General features: G+C 39.3%; 1 pseudogene; it reads left to right on the plus strand.

Annotated features, from left to right (window-relative positions):
* Window positions 1-6531: 6531 nt before the first annotated feature.
* Window positions 6532-7808, plus strand: LOC101839445 (annotated as a pseudogene).
* The last annotated feature ends 7864 nt before the right edge of the window (window positions 7809-15672 follow it).

Raw genomic sequence — 15672 nt, forward strand, 5'->3', positions numbered from 1 at the left:
TTGTTAGAGCACAAATAAATGTTATCACAGTACTGCTGCTGCATGCCATGACCATGCTTGTAACCACAAGAGTAGGGAGACTGAGGCAGGAGGATCAGGAGTTGGAGGCCAGACTGGCTTATACAGAACAGCAAAGCAGTCATCACTGTGATTCCAGTTGCTCAGAAACCACTCAGGAATTTACGCTCCACCATGTTAAGACATCAGAGTGTTTTAGGCATTTGCTTCTGTGGAAAAGTAACTAGGGATGCTTTTCTTTCTAACAGAGCCTATAACATTCATAGGCGAAAGATTCACTTTACTGGTTGCTTATTTTAGAAGTAGTTTTTGGATATTCAATTGAAATAACATACAAGTCCATTTTATATTATAGGTGGGTTGTTTTCTTGATTAATATTAATAAGTCAGATATAGTACTTCTGAATGAGGTTTAATTTGAAAATTTAAAAGCCAGTGCAAGCTTCCTCCTCACAGATATGAATGAAGAATTTCAGTAAGGGTGGCAGCCGAGTGAAAAAGTGTTTGCTTGTTTCCTTTTATTGGTACCTAACCATTGAACCCTTTCTGATGCAGTGTGGCATTGGCATTTTATACCATATGATGGTCACTCCTTTTTATTGTTAAAACTATTTCTTAACAGTTTACTTCCTGAAGTACAGACTCCCTACAGTGAGACAAACTATCTTTTGAATTCAGAAGGGGCAAAGATGCTCAATGTTGATGAGAGGGGGCAGAGAGAGAATAGAGAAAGCAGGATTGGCTCCTCTTCCAAAAGACTCACCATTCAGAGATTCCTACAGGGAGACTGAAGGTGCATTCATTCTGATAGGTAGCGAGCAGTCATGACCTATTTTTAAATATCTAGAGTATACCTTCCATTTACAAATGAAGCTTCATAGTCAGCTAGAAAAAAAAGAAGAGGGCAAAACAATCTGTGAACGAATCCTTTTGGTGGAATTAAATGGAGTCAATAATTATGACTGATTCATATCTAATGAATTTAAAATCTCTTTGGGAAAACTATTTTGCATATTACATAAGATGAAACAGGCACAATATGGGTTATTTGCAGCTCTTTGAACAACTTAGCACACATTCACTCAAAGGTCATGTTCAGCATCGTGAGTTTTATGTCTGTGATCTCATAAAGGTAATACATGGTGATCTTATCAGCAGGAGGTCTTGTCTACAGTTTTTTGATCAAGATCCTGAGAACCACATATTCTCTTCCCTTTTAAGGACTGAATTATTATAATAATTTTAATACTATTTTATTTATTAAATTTTAATTTCTTGAGAGTTTTACATATTAATACTTTCCTACAAGGCTATTCCTTCATCTTCTTAGTAATATCCTCAGGTGAACAAAAGTTTTTAACTTGATGAACTCCAGGTTGGCTTTTAGCTTTTTCTTTTCTTGCTTTTGCTTTTAGTGGTCTAAGAATTTCTTGCTTTAGCAATGGTCAGAAGAATTTCCTCTTTGTATGCTTCAAGAGTTTTGGCTCTTATATTTAGGTTGCTGATGAATTTGGGGTTGATTTTAATGGTGTATGGTGCTGGTTGTTCAATTGGAATGCCTCGAGTAATGCTGAAGAATAACAGTGAAAGTAGGAATCTTTGTCGACTTTTTGATCTTAGGATGGTTGCTTTCAGTCTTTAGCCATTAAGTAGCTCTTTATGTAAAAACCATTTATCATGGTGAATGTAATACTTTATTTTTGGTATATTGTTGAGTTATCTTTATAATTTTAAACATGAGAGACTTTCAAGCTTTGACAATACCTTTAATTTTTTCATCTCTTGTAATAACCACATATTTCTTCTTTCTAATAATGTGGTATGTTTAACTTATTGATAAACTTTGGCTGAGGTACTTTCATTTTCCTGTGACACACATAAATAGTCTGTAGTATTCTGATCATAATCATCTATTCTAGGCAACTACAGATTGCTCAGCATCCAATGTCTTCATGCAATGTCCACCATCCACCATTCTTTTGGCCTCAGTTTATTGAAACAATGTGAGCATCTTTTTTTTTTTTTTTTTTGGTTTTTACCAGACAGGGTTTCTCTGTATTGTTTTGGAGGCTGTCGGTCCAGGCCAGCCTCGAACTTACAGAGATCCGCCTGCCTCTGCCTCCCGAGCGCTGGGATTAAAGGCGTGTGCCACCACCGCCTCGCCCAATATGAGCATCTTATATCAGTTCTTTAAATAGCCTGGAGTCAGAAGACTCATGTAATTGTGAAACATAGTTTCTATCCTCTCTGAAACCAAGGTCCCTCCTGGGATTGTTTCTTCTTCTTGACTCTGTCATACTGGAGAGAGGGTTTATACAAGACATATGTGTGTATTTTCTATGTATATTTAATTTTGAACATTGAGTACCAATTGTGGAGAGAAGACCCTCAATAAATACTTAATTATGAAGCCAGCATGGTTGGGTGTACATTTGAATAACTGAAATGATTCTCAAACACTTTTAGAGAAATTATTTAGAAGGAAGTTAATAAGAAAATCCTACAAAGAAATTTATAAAAAAAGAACCTATAGACACAAATAAATATAATAAAGGGGACATTTTGTGGTGGTTTTCAAAGGTAGAAAGTACACTGACTTGGGAGCTGATTGCAAGTCTGAAGTATTATTTTATCATTGCAGTGCATTGGGGTCTTTAAATCACTTAAGTTTTTGGTACCTCTTCAGTTATTTGTGACATAGAAAGGTTGAATTTAGTAATCTTTGAAGTGGTTAAAAATTTCAATTCTATGAATTTGCTTGACTTCATACTCTTGGCATTCACTATGTAAGAAGCAGAAGGATCCTGGGTTGATATGTTGCAATAAAAGTCATTTTGCTGGGTCCAGGCCAATGTGCTTCTTGACATTCTTACATTCAGGGCTGTATCTGTGAGGAAGAGGCTGCAGAGTATCTAGGGAGATTTACTGTGGGTCATTTTACTGGTTAGTGGCTTTTCAATCGTGAAAACATGGCAAAGAAATGATTATCTACTCAAGTTAGGATGAACTAAAAACAGTCCAAAAGAGAGACTAATATGAACATAGAGTTATAGTGTATAAGACTTCATATAATTATGACAAGCTTGATCAAAATAAGTTTTTTAACAAATCCTTGTCATATAAAAACATTTGAACACAATATCAGTATATACACAGTTATTTCAGAACAGCAAGATGTCCCAGACTGTTGTCTATTAGTGTAAACATAAATACTTAGCAGATAGTTTGACACTAGGCCAATCAAGCTAAATGAAAGTTCTCAGAATTTTTCTTCTACCAGGGTCTAGGGCCTCTCATGCCGTGAGTTTTGGAAATGCATGTATTTCTTCCTATGGAGAAACTCTCAAATCCAATCAGAGAGTGGGTGGTTTATTCCCTCCTGTTAGTACCTCTAATATGCAAGTGGTTGCAGCATTTCTCACAGGTTAATATAGTTCATGGGGCTTATAGTTGGGTGAGACACTATCTTCTCCAGCAACCTGCATAGCACCTTCCATGACGATGAAACTAGCCACCACAAAAGAAGATTCCAGTTCAGTTACTGCTTACTTTTTCTACATTGTGCAACCACGTATGTGATGTCATTTAATTCTCGGACCAATCAAAAGAATGCATAGTTTAAGCTGTGAAACCTTGAAGGGCACAGAATGCATTGCTTCGTAAGATGGAGTTTGATTTGAAGATTCAGGGCAGGGTGATAATGATGGAGGAATTGTGTGTAGAAATAGTAGTGCTAGTAATCTCAGCATGCATGAAAGACTTCAGCTGTTTAGTTAAAAAAGCAACAGCAACAGATTTAGATTTATAACATCTTCTATTAACATGTATTTACCACACTCACCCCCCTTTCTGAGACAAAGTCTTCCTATGTAGACCAAGCTGGCCTCAACCTTGCTGTCTTCTTGCCTTCACCATCATACTCTACTTGTCTTAATTTAGTTAATTAATTCCAATGATATGTCTGTACTACCTCTCTGTGTCATGGGGAATACAGAAATCATGAATGTTTTCCTTTTCTCTAATGAATATGTGAATATGAAGTAATACCAGGAAAAACAAGAACTATAAAAGTCGTTGACTGAGAGTCTGTCCCAGAGTTAATAACATTAGGTTAAAAGATAATGTTGGAGGTAATAGCTCATCTGAGTCCTGGAAAAGAGAAACTGAAATAATAATGGAACAGAGAGAAATGTTTTCACTGGCTGAAAGTCAACTTAGACTGTGGTGTATACCTTCATAAAAAAGGTATGGTGTTTGGTTAGAGTTCTTTAAGAAGTTATATTAAATGAATTAGATGCCTTCTAATCTCTCCCTTAGAGAATGGAATCAGTGGAAATAAGGGCAAATCTGAACCCGAATGTAGGTAGCTTGTGTTTAACATGCAGGGTTTGGACAGAGGCGACTTCCATCCAAGACCTTCAGGTTCCAGGCCTATATTTTCCTTAAAGAGAGACTAGCAATTGGAGGTACTCAGCCAGCAATACCATCCACATAGAGGGGCTGTTCGATATCAGTGAAAGGAGAAGCTTCCAAGGAAATGCTGTGTTTGGATCTGTCCCAGTGTTAGAAGTACATGTAAGAGCTAAGTCTAATGACATTCCATGTACTTTAAATTTACTAATAGACCGGGCCTTCTCACTTGTATCAATCATTTTAATTTAGTTTATCTTGCAAACCCATGGTTAAGGACTATGAGGAGGATTAAGTGTTTTCTTCCCAAGAGATGATTGGAAAATGCTTTTTTTCTGTTCTTAGAGATCACCTGTGAGGAGGTAAAATGAGAGCCAATCAGGGAAATATGTCTGTCACTCTGGGGTCAGCTTTTACTATAGCCTAAATGTCGCACCTGCTGTGCAGCCTGCATCCGAGAATGTAGCGAGGTGGTCGGGATAGATGACACAGAGACCGGTCGGTTGCTTTAAGAAAACTTTATGCTTCCCAAGTCAGCTTAGGAGGAGCCTACCAAGAAAAAACGCTTCCCTTTTTAAGGATTTCTGCCATCCATCTACATATAATTCTTCCCAGACTTCTCACCCTCCTGGCTGGTGGTTTAATCTCCGGCCCCAGAATCGGGGAGACACCACAGGGAGCAGGAAGGAACATCTAGCCTTAGGGGGTATCAAAGTCATGGTGTTTCAGTGAGTGAGCCCTTATCTGAGCCCTATCAAGAGCTTTATAGCTCTGAATTGTTTTCAGTAAACATTATCTAGCAGCTGCCTGCTCCCAGGCTGAAGGGGAAGTGGGTCTCTGTTCAAGGTCTGGTGTCCCCACACCTAAATACACGGGAGCATTTGAAACAGCTCTTGTCACCAACCTAACAATTCTGCAAGTCAGTATTAGAATTTCTGTCTTTCTGATTCCCTGTCTCCTGTAATCTATCTTACCTTATGTCAGTATTTAAAGAGTATGAGATTCTGCTATTATGTATGCACATTTCCTCTTCTTGTATGTTTTCCCAATTGTATTTTGAATGACAAAGAACAGCTTCTCATGAGCAGAGTATGTGAGTTTCAGTTTTAAACAGGCTGTGTCCTCTTACTTACTTGGAACTGAGAACTAAATATCCATTAAGTACATGGTGGCTTTGTTAATTTAATTAATAACTGTTTATAACTTCCCAGCTTGGAAACACAGCTGTTGCATTTAGTCTTCTTCTGACTCACTCCATTATATTTTCAGCAATCATGTGAAAATATGTCTCTGTGTTTATTTTGTTAACAATTGGTTTCGGAAACTCAATGTCTCATTCTCTGACAATGAGTGTATTGTAAGACAGTACATTCAGTGTTACAATACTCACATTGTAATCACCCTGAATGCTTGCATATTACTACTTGTCATCATTTCTATTTTGATGCTAATTTACAGAGAAAATTGAATGGCAATTTTCCCAGCATAGTTCCAGCATACAGATCAACATGCAAGTATGGTATAAAATGTAAAACATTACAGATAAGAAATTTAAATGTGTTTAGCAATAGGGTTTTGCCATCAGGTTGTAGGAACTAATAACCTTGGTGACAGGTGTTGCTTGCAAGTGTCCTTTGAACCCCTTTGGCCAATGACTCAGCAAGATGCAACTCATTTTTAGCATAGGAAGTGGCATACAACTGCTCGTACTGGCGTTGTCTCCCCCATTTTTTGGTGACTACATTTAAATTACTTTCATATATGTGTATGTTTTAGGAATCTTCTACAGTAGTAAGTTTCCATCTGGATTTCCAAAGGCCTTCAATGTTAATTAATTGTCCCTCCCCATATGTCTTCCTTTACCCAGCACTCCTGTCCCCTTTCCATGCAATTTTTCTATTCAAGTTTCCTTTGTCTCTTTCTAACAACACTCTATTCTATTTCCCTTTCTTCGGAAGATTTCCTTACTAGGTACTAACCTCTGTGGTTATTAAGATTGAACACACAGCCCACTTCTGTGCCAGGCACTGAACTGGACACTTGAGGAACATCACCTCTTAATCCTCAGAAAACTCCAGGGAGTTTTGCAAGATCCCATCCATCTCCTGGGCCATGAGTGAGTTGAAGGACTGCCCATTGCAATTCCATAATTTCAAGTCTGTGGACCACATGAAGTTTTGTGCCTGGTACATGGCAGTGCTGGCCCGCTCTGAAGATGATGGCATTGGTATTGAGGAGCCAGACACTCTGGAACTGGAGCCCGAGACCTTGCTGTCCTCTGCAAGCCGGCAACTTCATGTACTGGAAGCTGAAACCCAGATCCTTACTGATTGGCAGGATAAGAAAGGTGACCTGAAGCTGGGTCGAGACCATGAGCTTGGTTCTCCCCCCACACATGGGAAGCCCAAGAAGTAGAATCTAGAAGGGAATATAGGGCGTGGACCAGGCCCTGGCTCAGGACGACCCAAATCCAAAAACGTTCAGTTCAAGATCCAAGAATATGAATTCACTGATGACCCGATCGACATGCCTCAGATCCCCAACAATGATGCTCCCAACAGGTTCTGGGCCTCTGTGGAACCCTACTGTATCCACTTCACCAGTGAGTAGGCATGAACCCTAGAGGAACTCCAGAAATCTCCTGAAGATGAAGCCAAACTGATGAGATTCCCCCACTGTGAAAACACTACTCCTAGTTCTGGGCCCAGGAGGGTCTTCGGGAGGAGTAGAAGGACAGGACTCAGCGGCAGCAGTGGCTGACAAGAAGAAAGGCCTCATGGAACCGCTGACTGAACTGGATACCAAAGATGTGGGTGCCCTGCTCTAGAAGTCTGAGGCCCAGCATGAGCCTCGGATAGGTGTCCCTTTGGTTCCCTCACACCGTGCTTGCTGTACGCCCTGGGGGAGGAAAATATTCCCCCTATGGAGGACTCTCCTAGTTCTGAAAAGCCTGAGAAAGAATCAGGGGCTGATGGAGCAAGCACCTCTCCCCGAAAACAGAACAAGCCCCTCAGGGTGCCCCACACCAAGTCCCTGGAGAGCCCCATCAAGGAGGAGCTGATTGTCCCGGTCTTCTGGAGTCCAGGGACAGGCCTGCTGAGGACTCAGGGGATGAGGTCCTCGCTGAGCTGCACAAGGCTGAGCTGAACAAGAGCACACAATCGTACCAAGAAGCATGACCTGCTGAGGTTGGCAAAGGAGGCGGTAAGCCAGCAGGAGCTGAGGCAGCCGGCCCGCATGGCAGACAGTGAGGTCATGGATGACTTCACAAGATCATGGCTGCTCGGCAGAAGAAGCGCACCCCTACAAAGAAGGAAAAGGGCCAGGTCTGGAAGACCCTGAAAGAGCGGGAGAGCATCCTGAAGCTCCTGGATGGGTAGCTTCACCTGCTGCTGGCCCCCTCCTTGGCCTGTCAGAAGCTCACTTCCTTTGAAGCCTTGGTTGGGGTCTATCCATCAAATAACAACAGTCTCAGATCTCTCAGCTGAGCTATGTGCAGTCAACAGGCAAGACCTTCCTCTGCTGGCCTGGATATAGCATCTGCCTGGTGCCCTCAATGAGCAAGCTTCTTTCTGTTTGTGCGTTTTCCTTCCTAAAACCTACTCAACACCTTTCCCTCAAGGACTTCTTCCTTTTGGTTTTGTAAAGTACAAACTTAAGAATAAAGTGACTGCTGTTATGCTTTTTTAAAAAATAGATTGAACACACATATCAGAAGCTTAGAAGCTAACATTTTACATATAAGACAAAATATATAATATTTGTCTTTTAGGGTCTAGGTTAATTTATTTAGGATGATTGTCCCCAACTCTATTCATTTACCTAAAAATCTTATAATTTCATTTTTTAAATAGCTAAAAAATTCATTGTATAAATATACCATATTTCATTATCCATTCAAAAGTTGATGGATGTCTAGGGATTTTCTAATTTTTGCCTATTGTGAATAGAGCATCGATGAACATGAATGAGCAAGAGCAAATATCTCTGTAGTAAGATAAGGAGTTCTTGGGGTATATGCATAAGAGGAGTATAGTTGAATTTTGAGGTTTATCAATTTTCCACAGTAACTTTCACAGTGACTGCATCAGTTTACATCTCTACTGACAATAAGTAAGTATTCCCTTTTGTCAAGTCCTTGCCAGCACGGGCTTATGTCCTTGAACACCAGTAAATCAGTCTCAAGCTCAACTAGGATCTCTGCCCCTCCTGAGTCCTGTTTACCATGCTGGAACATACTGTGCATGCTGCCAGAAGAGAAAAACAGTTAACAACATCACCCAGCTGCAAACTGCAAGTAACAGCAGTGACTGCCTAAAAAAATATGCCTGCTGATTGCAGTTGTGACACAAACATTATGGGAGTAACAAAACACTTTTGATTAGATTTAGGGCCCACTCCATGAGATTGAACCCATAACTGACACCACTAAAGTGGCTAATACTCTGAGACTAGATAGGCCAGAGACCTATGGGAAAACTAAATACTATGTTCTCCTAAAGAAACATAGCAATAAAGTGACTCCTAATGGCATTCTGCTATACTCATAGATCAGTGTCTTGCTCAGTCATCGTCAGAGAAACATCTTCCTGCAGTAGATGGGAACAAACACAGAGGTCTACAATTCAACAACATGCAAAGATAAAAAACTTTGGAAAGCCGGGCGGTGGTGGCACACGCCTTTAATCCCAGCACTCGGGAGGCAGAGGCAGGCGGATCTCTGTGAGTTCGAGGCTGGGCTGGACCGATAGCCTCCAAAACAATACAGAGAAACCCTGTCTCGAAAAACCAAAAAAAAAAAAAACAAAAAAAAAAAAAACTTTGGAATACTTGGTCCTAAGTGGGATGTCTTCATCAAAACCCTTGCCTCAGGGATCAGGGAACTATACAGAAGTGGATGCAGAAGAAATTTAAGAGTCAGAGGTGATTCATGACACCAAAGAAATGGTGTCTTCCAGAGACAAGACATATGAGTTATCACAGAGACTGTGATAATGCGAACTAATATTCTTTTTAAGGTGGAAATGAACTTGTAGTCAATAGAGCTGTAGTTGTGCAATTTAATCATGTAAACTCCTTTCTCAAACTCAATTTCATAATCTGTAAAAATGGGAACTCAAATACTTTAATGTCTATTAATGCACTGTCATCTGTATTTTATGGAAATTGTCTAGCATATTTTGTTATACACTTACATAAAGGCAAATAAAAATTACTTAAGTCTTATACTTCAGGACCAAAACGGGGATTTAGAAAAATGTCTCTATCTTACTGTACTCTCAAAGAGTTGATTGTACTCTAGTTTATCACTCTATAATTCATACATAAATGATACCCATTACTTAAAATTTTATGTTGCAAAGACCATCTGGTTTTTATGAGTGCTTTACCAAATATTGATAAATTGTGTGGCTTTGTGCTGCCAAGTACTTTAGGCCTCTTTGTCATGGCTTCATACCAACTTCAAAATGAATATTGAATACAATTATTCAGGAATGAAAGAATAATTGTAAATAAAACCATATGTTCACCAGAAAAACATTTTATTTATATAACTCTTAGTATTTTTTTGTAAATTTTGTCCAGTTACAATATAGGAAAATTCCCGCATTCATTATGATCCTAGAACCACAACTTGGACAGTGATCCTATTTGAATTACCAATTTTAGATGACTTTAGTTTGACTAGTACTGAGTTGATTCTGTCCAGATACCAGATGGACCAAATTGGTATTTTGCTTTTCATTTACAAAGAACAAATGTGGGAATAAGTAGAATCAGATTGTTAAATATCATCCATCAGGTTAGCAACCACTGGATATTACTGCTAGTAAGGTAGTCTTGAGATGATTGTCCTTTAATTGGTGACCATATTATTCAGTTCTGCACACTATTACTAGATGTCCAAGGTAAATAGCTTATAAAGAGAAAGCATTTGTCCAGTTTATGCATTTGAAGCCTTTAGTTCAAGATCGGTGTCTGTCTTGCTTTGGGATTTGGAGAGGGTGACACAGACCAGTGGGAGTAGGTGGTAGAGTGAATTTATCATTATGCTGTTAACAGTCTCCATAGTCGTTCTTAGCCACACAGCCCAAAGAAAGATCCTGAAGTCTACCTTTGAAAATGTCACAGCATCTTATGGCAATGCCACCCTGGGGATGGAGGCTTAAACAGACACAAGAGAGGAAGGGAGATAATGACAAAACTATACTCAAGCTGTAGTACCGACTGTTTCGGTTATCTCTGCTCTGAACTTTCTCTCAGGAATTCAGATTTATTCAGTTCTTCTTTTTTCTTTCTTTCTATGTCTTTTTATAAGTCTAGTGTTTTTTTAATAAAGTGAGCAACTATCGTTTATTTCGGCCCTCTGAAATCATGCTGTGGATATATTAACAGGGTTGAAAGAAACCTAGGCCTCAACTAGTTTATTAACTAGGGTGTAGAATTTGTACTGAGATAGACATTATGAGTTAATGTGAAGTTAAAAAAAGTAAGCTAAAATACATGGATGACTTTAGGACATAGGAAGTGGCATTTCTTTCAAATGCCTACCAAGCAAGAAAGTGGGAGAGAAGAGTGTTGGGGGAGTTTCTCCGGGAACTCCCAGCAGAGTCATTTCTAAGCGTATGGAAGCTCAGGGGATTTCTGCTTGCCTGGTTCAAAGGAAAAGGAGGAAATGAAGGAAAATTCATGATCCTTGACAGGGACAATAGAGACTCTGCTTCAGTTTCAGTCCCTCAGTATTTTATGCCCCCCAATGAAAGTCTATAAGGATCAGAGTGGATTTGCTGCTCCGCTTTCCACAGCTCCTGCAAGCATTTTGAATGCACACATTTAAAAGAGCTTTCAGCAGAAGTTGAGACTTAAGAAACAATGACTTTTCTTATGATTATGGATAAAATACGCATGTGGGAGCTGACAGCTGGAATCCTCTCACAATCCACTGATACCTGTGTATATAGGAATCAGCCAGAGACTGGTTCTGGTGCTGTGTTTGAAGCACAGAGAATTTCATGTTCATTGGTGATTGAAAAATGCCCTATTGTTTGATTTGATAATATCCTAAAATCCTCCAAATGTAAAATGAAATGTTCAAATGAGGAAAAACACATTGTGAAAATTGGCAAAACCTATACTTGTCTCTTCTACACTTCTATACTGTGGAATAACACAGTACAGGCCAATAGTTCTGTTTACCTAGTGGCAAGCAGATCCAACAAGTTGTGTAGGAAGGCCAGGAGCTATAAGTTAACTTTGAGATTTCTATAAAGCTTGGAACTCGGAGAATGACACAGCTGTCTGGGAACTTTGTATTAATGTTCAGTCCCTTTCTATCTCAGTTTCCCTCACCTTCATTGTCCTAAGGCAACGTCTTCCTACAAATTAGTGTTGATGCAGCTTTAGGTATGCTACAATACACCCAAGTGCTCTGAAGAGCATCCCTATCTCTGTGTGTGTGGGGGTATAATTCCAAATGCTCAAGGCAGTGCGGAGGCTTATGCTGAACATATCACTCTTGGAATGCTGCAGAATAGAAGATCAGCAAGCAGACATCCTGAGGTTCAGTTTCCAAGTTGACCTAAAGCAGCATTAGAAGCAGAGAGAGATAATTTGTCACGAAAATTGCTAAATTTACTTTTTATGTATTGCTAATTATCTTATTCAAATATTGTTTGAGAATTTTATATATCAATGCTTTATTGACACCATTTCCTCTCCTCCCTGTCACCCCATCAACATCTCCCATATCCCTATCTGTTTCTCCCAAGCCCATGACTGTTGTGAAATATTATTTTAACTAGGCAAAAATGTGTTCCATCTTTATGTTGCAGAATATTACTTCAACTATGTAAAGGTACATTACATTTGTTTATGATGAATTGTTTAAAGATGTAAGTATGTATGTTTAGTTATGTAAAGATGTGCTACATACGCTTTACCTTGCCTGTCTAAGGCACCTGATTGGACTCATAATAAGCTGAATGGACAATAGCTAGGCAGGAAGGGATAGGCAGGGCTGGTAGGCAGAGAGAATAAATAGGAGAAAAAAATCTAGTCTGGAGAAGAACCAGAGAGAAGAGAGTAGAGGATGAGGGAGATGGCCCGGGCCAGAAGCCAGGCAGCTGCCAGTCAGCCAGCCATAGAGACACAGCTGCAAAGTAAGATATGCAGAAAGAAAAGGTAAAAATCCCTGAGGCAAAAGGTAGCTAAAGAGAAATGGGTTAATTTAAGTTATAAGAGCTAGTTAGAAATGATCTGAAGCTAGGTCAAGCATTCATAAGTAATAAGTCCCTGTGTCATGATTTGGGAGCTGGTGGTAGCTCAAAAAGAAAAATCCTGGTAGACATAACCATTTAACCTTTTTTTCTTCATTAATCATTCCTGTTGCACACACACACACACACACACACACACACACACAAATGCACCATGTTCAGACTATTTAGTATTGTTCATATGTATATGTGTATGTGTATGTGTATGTGTGTAATGTTTATGAATGACTACTTGGGATTGGATAACCTCAGGGGACTTTTACTTGGAGAAGACTATTTTTCTCTTTTCGCCCATCAGCTACTTATAGCTCTTCATCTAGAGGTGGGGCCTTTTGAGATGTTTCCTTATTCACATTTGAATGCCAGTTGGTGCTGTCATTGTTTAGGTCTTGGAGAGATCAAGGGTACCAGAGACATACCTAAACACAATGAAAGCCTTATACAGCAAGCCAACAGCCAACATCAAATTCAACAAGACAAGGTTGTCTACTCTATCCATATATATTCAATATTGTACTTGAAGTTCTAGCTAGAGCAATAAGACAACTAAAGAAGATCAAGGGGATACCAATTGGAAAGGAAGAAGTAAAACTTTCACTATTTGCAGATGATATGATAGTATACATAGGTGACCCCCAAAATACAAAGAATACAAACAGATCCATGGAACTCCTACGGCTGATAATCACTTTCAGTGATGTGGCCATATACCGTATTAACTAAAAAACAAAAACAAAAAAAAACTGTAGTCTTCATATATAAATGATAAATGGACTGAGAAAGTAATCAGAGAAACATCTCCCTTCACAATAGCCACAGATAACATAAAATATATTGGGATAACTGTAATCAAGCAAGCGAAAGATTTGTATGACAAGAACTTCAGGTCTTTGAAGAAATAAATTGAAGAAGGTAACAGGCATTAGAAAACTCTCCCAGCTCATGGATCCTTAGGATTAACATAGTAAAAGTGACCATCCTACCAAAAGTAATATACAGATTCAATGCAATCTTGGTTAAAATTCAACACAATAATTCTTTACATATATTGAAGGAAGAATACTTAACTTAATACTAAAAAAAACCCAACTCTAGGATGGCTAAAACAACCTTGTACAATAAAAGAACTTCTAGAGGTATCACCATCCCTGATTTTAAGCTCTACTACAGAGCTATAGTAATAAGAGACTACATGATCCTGGCATAAAAACAGACAGGTGCGTCAATGAAATCTAATTGAAGACCCAGATGTAAATCCACACATCCATGGACACCTGCTTTTTTGACAAAGAAGACAAAATTATACAATGGAAAGAAAGAAAGCCTCTTCAACAAATGGTGCTGGTCTAACTGGAGGGCAGCATGTAGAAGAATACAAACAGATCCATATCTATCACCATGCACAAACCTCTAGTGATCTAAAGGGATGAAACCAGCTGGCAAGCTAAGCAATAGTGGAGAGACCACCTTGAGTGCCCATTCCTGATAATGAACTTGATGTCTATAACCATCCTGGAGCCTTCATCCAGGGACTGATGGAAGCAGAGGCAAACACCCACAGTTAAACACTAAACTGAACCCATAGAACCCAGTGACAGAGAGAGAGGAGCGATGAGCAAATTGGCAAAGAATGGGCTGGCAAAACTAGCAGAGACAGGTGATCTGAACAGGGGAGAGCTCTTGGACCCCAGACCGATAGCTGGGAGGCCAGTGTGGGACTGATCCAGACCCCCTGAATGTGAGAGTCAGTGAGGAGGCCTGGGTAATCTATGGGACCCTGGGCAGTGAATCAGAGTTTATCCCTGGCATACAAACGGACTTCGTGTGTCCATAACACAAAGAGGGATGCTCCGTCAACCTGGACTCTTAGGGGAGTGCCTGGACCCTGCCCTGAGTTAAATGACAGACTCTGGATATCCCCTATGTGGAAGGAAGTGGGGATAGGGTGGGAGGCTGTGGAGAATAGTGGGGGGGGGTTGCAGGAGGAGGGGAGGGAGAGGGAACTGGGATTGACATGTGAAGCAAGCTATTTAAAATTAAAATGATAAAATAAAAAAAGAAAGAAAAAAGAAAAGAAAAAAACCCTCAAGTTCAAGTGGATAAAATCTCAACGTAAGTCCAGATACATATAGCATGATAGAAAAGAAAGTGGGTGAGTATCTTGAATGCATTGGCACAGAAGACAACTTCCTGAACAGAACACCAATAGGGCAGACTCTAAGACTAACAATTTTTCTGGAGTCAGATGTGCTACCATTGCTATCTTATACACATTCATTAAAGTTAATAGAATTATACCGCAAGTCACTAAAATTCTTTTAATGTTGAAAAAAAGACTGACAATTAATAAATGAGACCTCATGAACCTGAAAAGCATCTCTAAGACAAAGGACACTATTAATAGGACAAAATGGCAGTCTCTCCTCTGGTAGGAGAGCTGGTAGGGGAAACTGTAGTTGCACTGTAAAATACATTTATAAAGAAAAAATAAAAACAACGACTAAAGTTAATTTTTCTAGCAAGATAAAAAAAGTATATTGTGAAGTTGATTAAACCAAATGGAAGCAAGGATGTCATCTCCATCTACAACACACAGATTAATGAATTTAGTTCATTTCTGATTTCAGTTGCTTGAGCAGAGGATACAGGGCCAACACTTGTATAGCTGCTCCTTTCATTGCCCAGTAGCACTCATTATGTTGAAAACTGTTCCAAGGCTTTGCCAAGAGACTAGAAAGTCATAAAGATAACTGGGTGCACAGCTTCAAAATGTCTTCCATCACACATTAAAGGTCCTGCTAACGAAATGGCTACAATATATGAGACAAGATTGGACATTTTCCATTCCAGGATTTGAAGACATTGTTATTGGCAGGAAGAAATGATGCCATTTTGTCCAAAAGCCACTTCCACCAACCTACATTAAAACTCAGAATGTTACAAATTAGAGACTGTTTTAAAGAGAAAG

The sequence above is a fragment of the Mesocricetus auratus genome, unplaced genomic scaffold (genome assembly GCF_017639785.1).
Source record: "Mesocricetus auratus isolate SY011 unplaced genomic scaffold, BCM_Maur_2.0 Super-Scaffold_6730, whole genome shotgun sequence".
Lineage (NCBI taxonomy): Eukaryota > Metazoa > Chordata > Mammalia > Rodentia > Cricetidae > Mesocricetus > Mesocricetus auratus.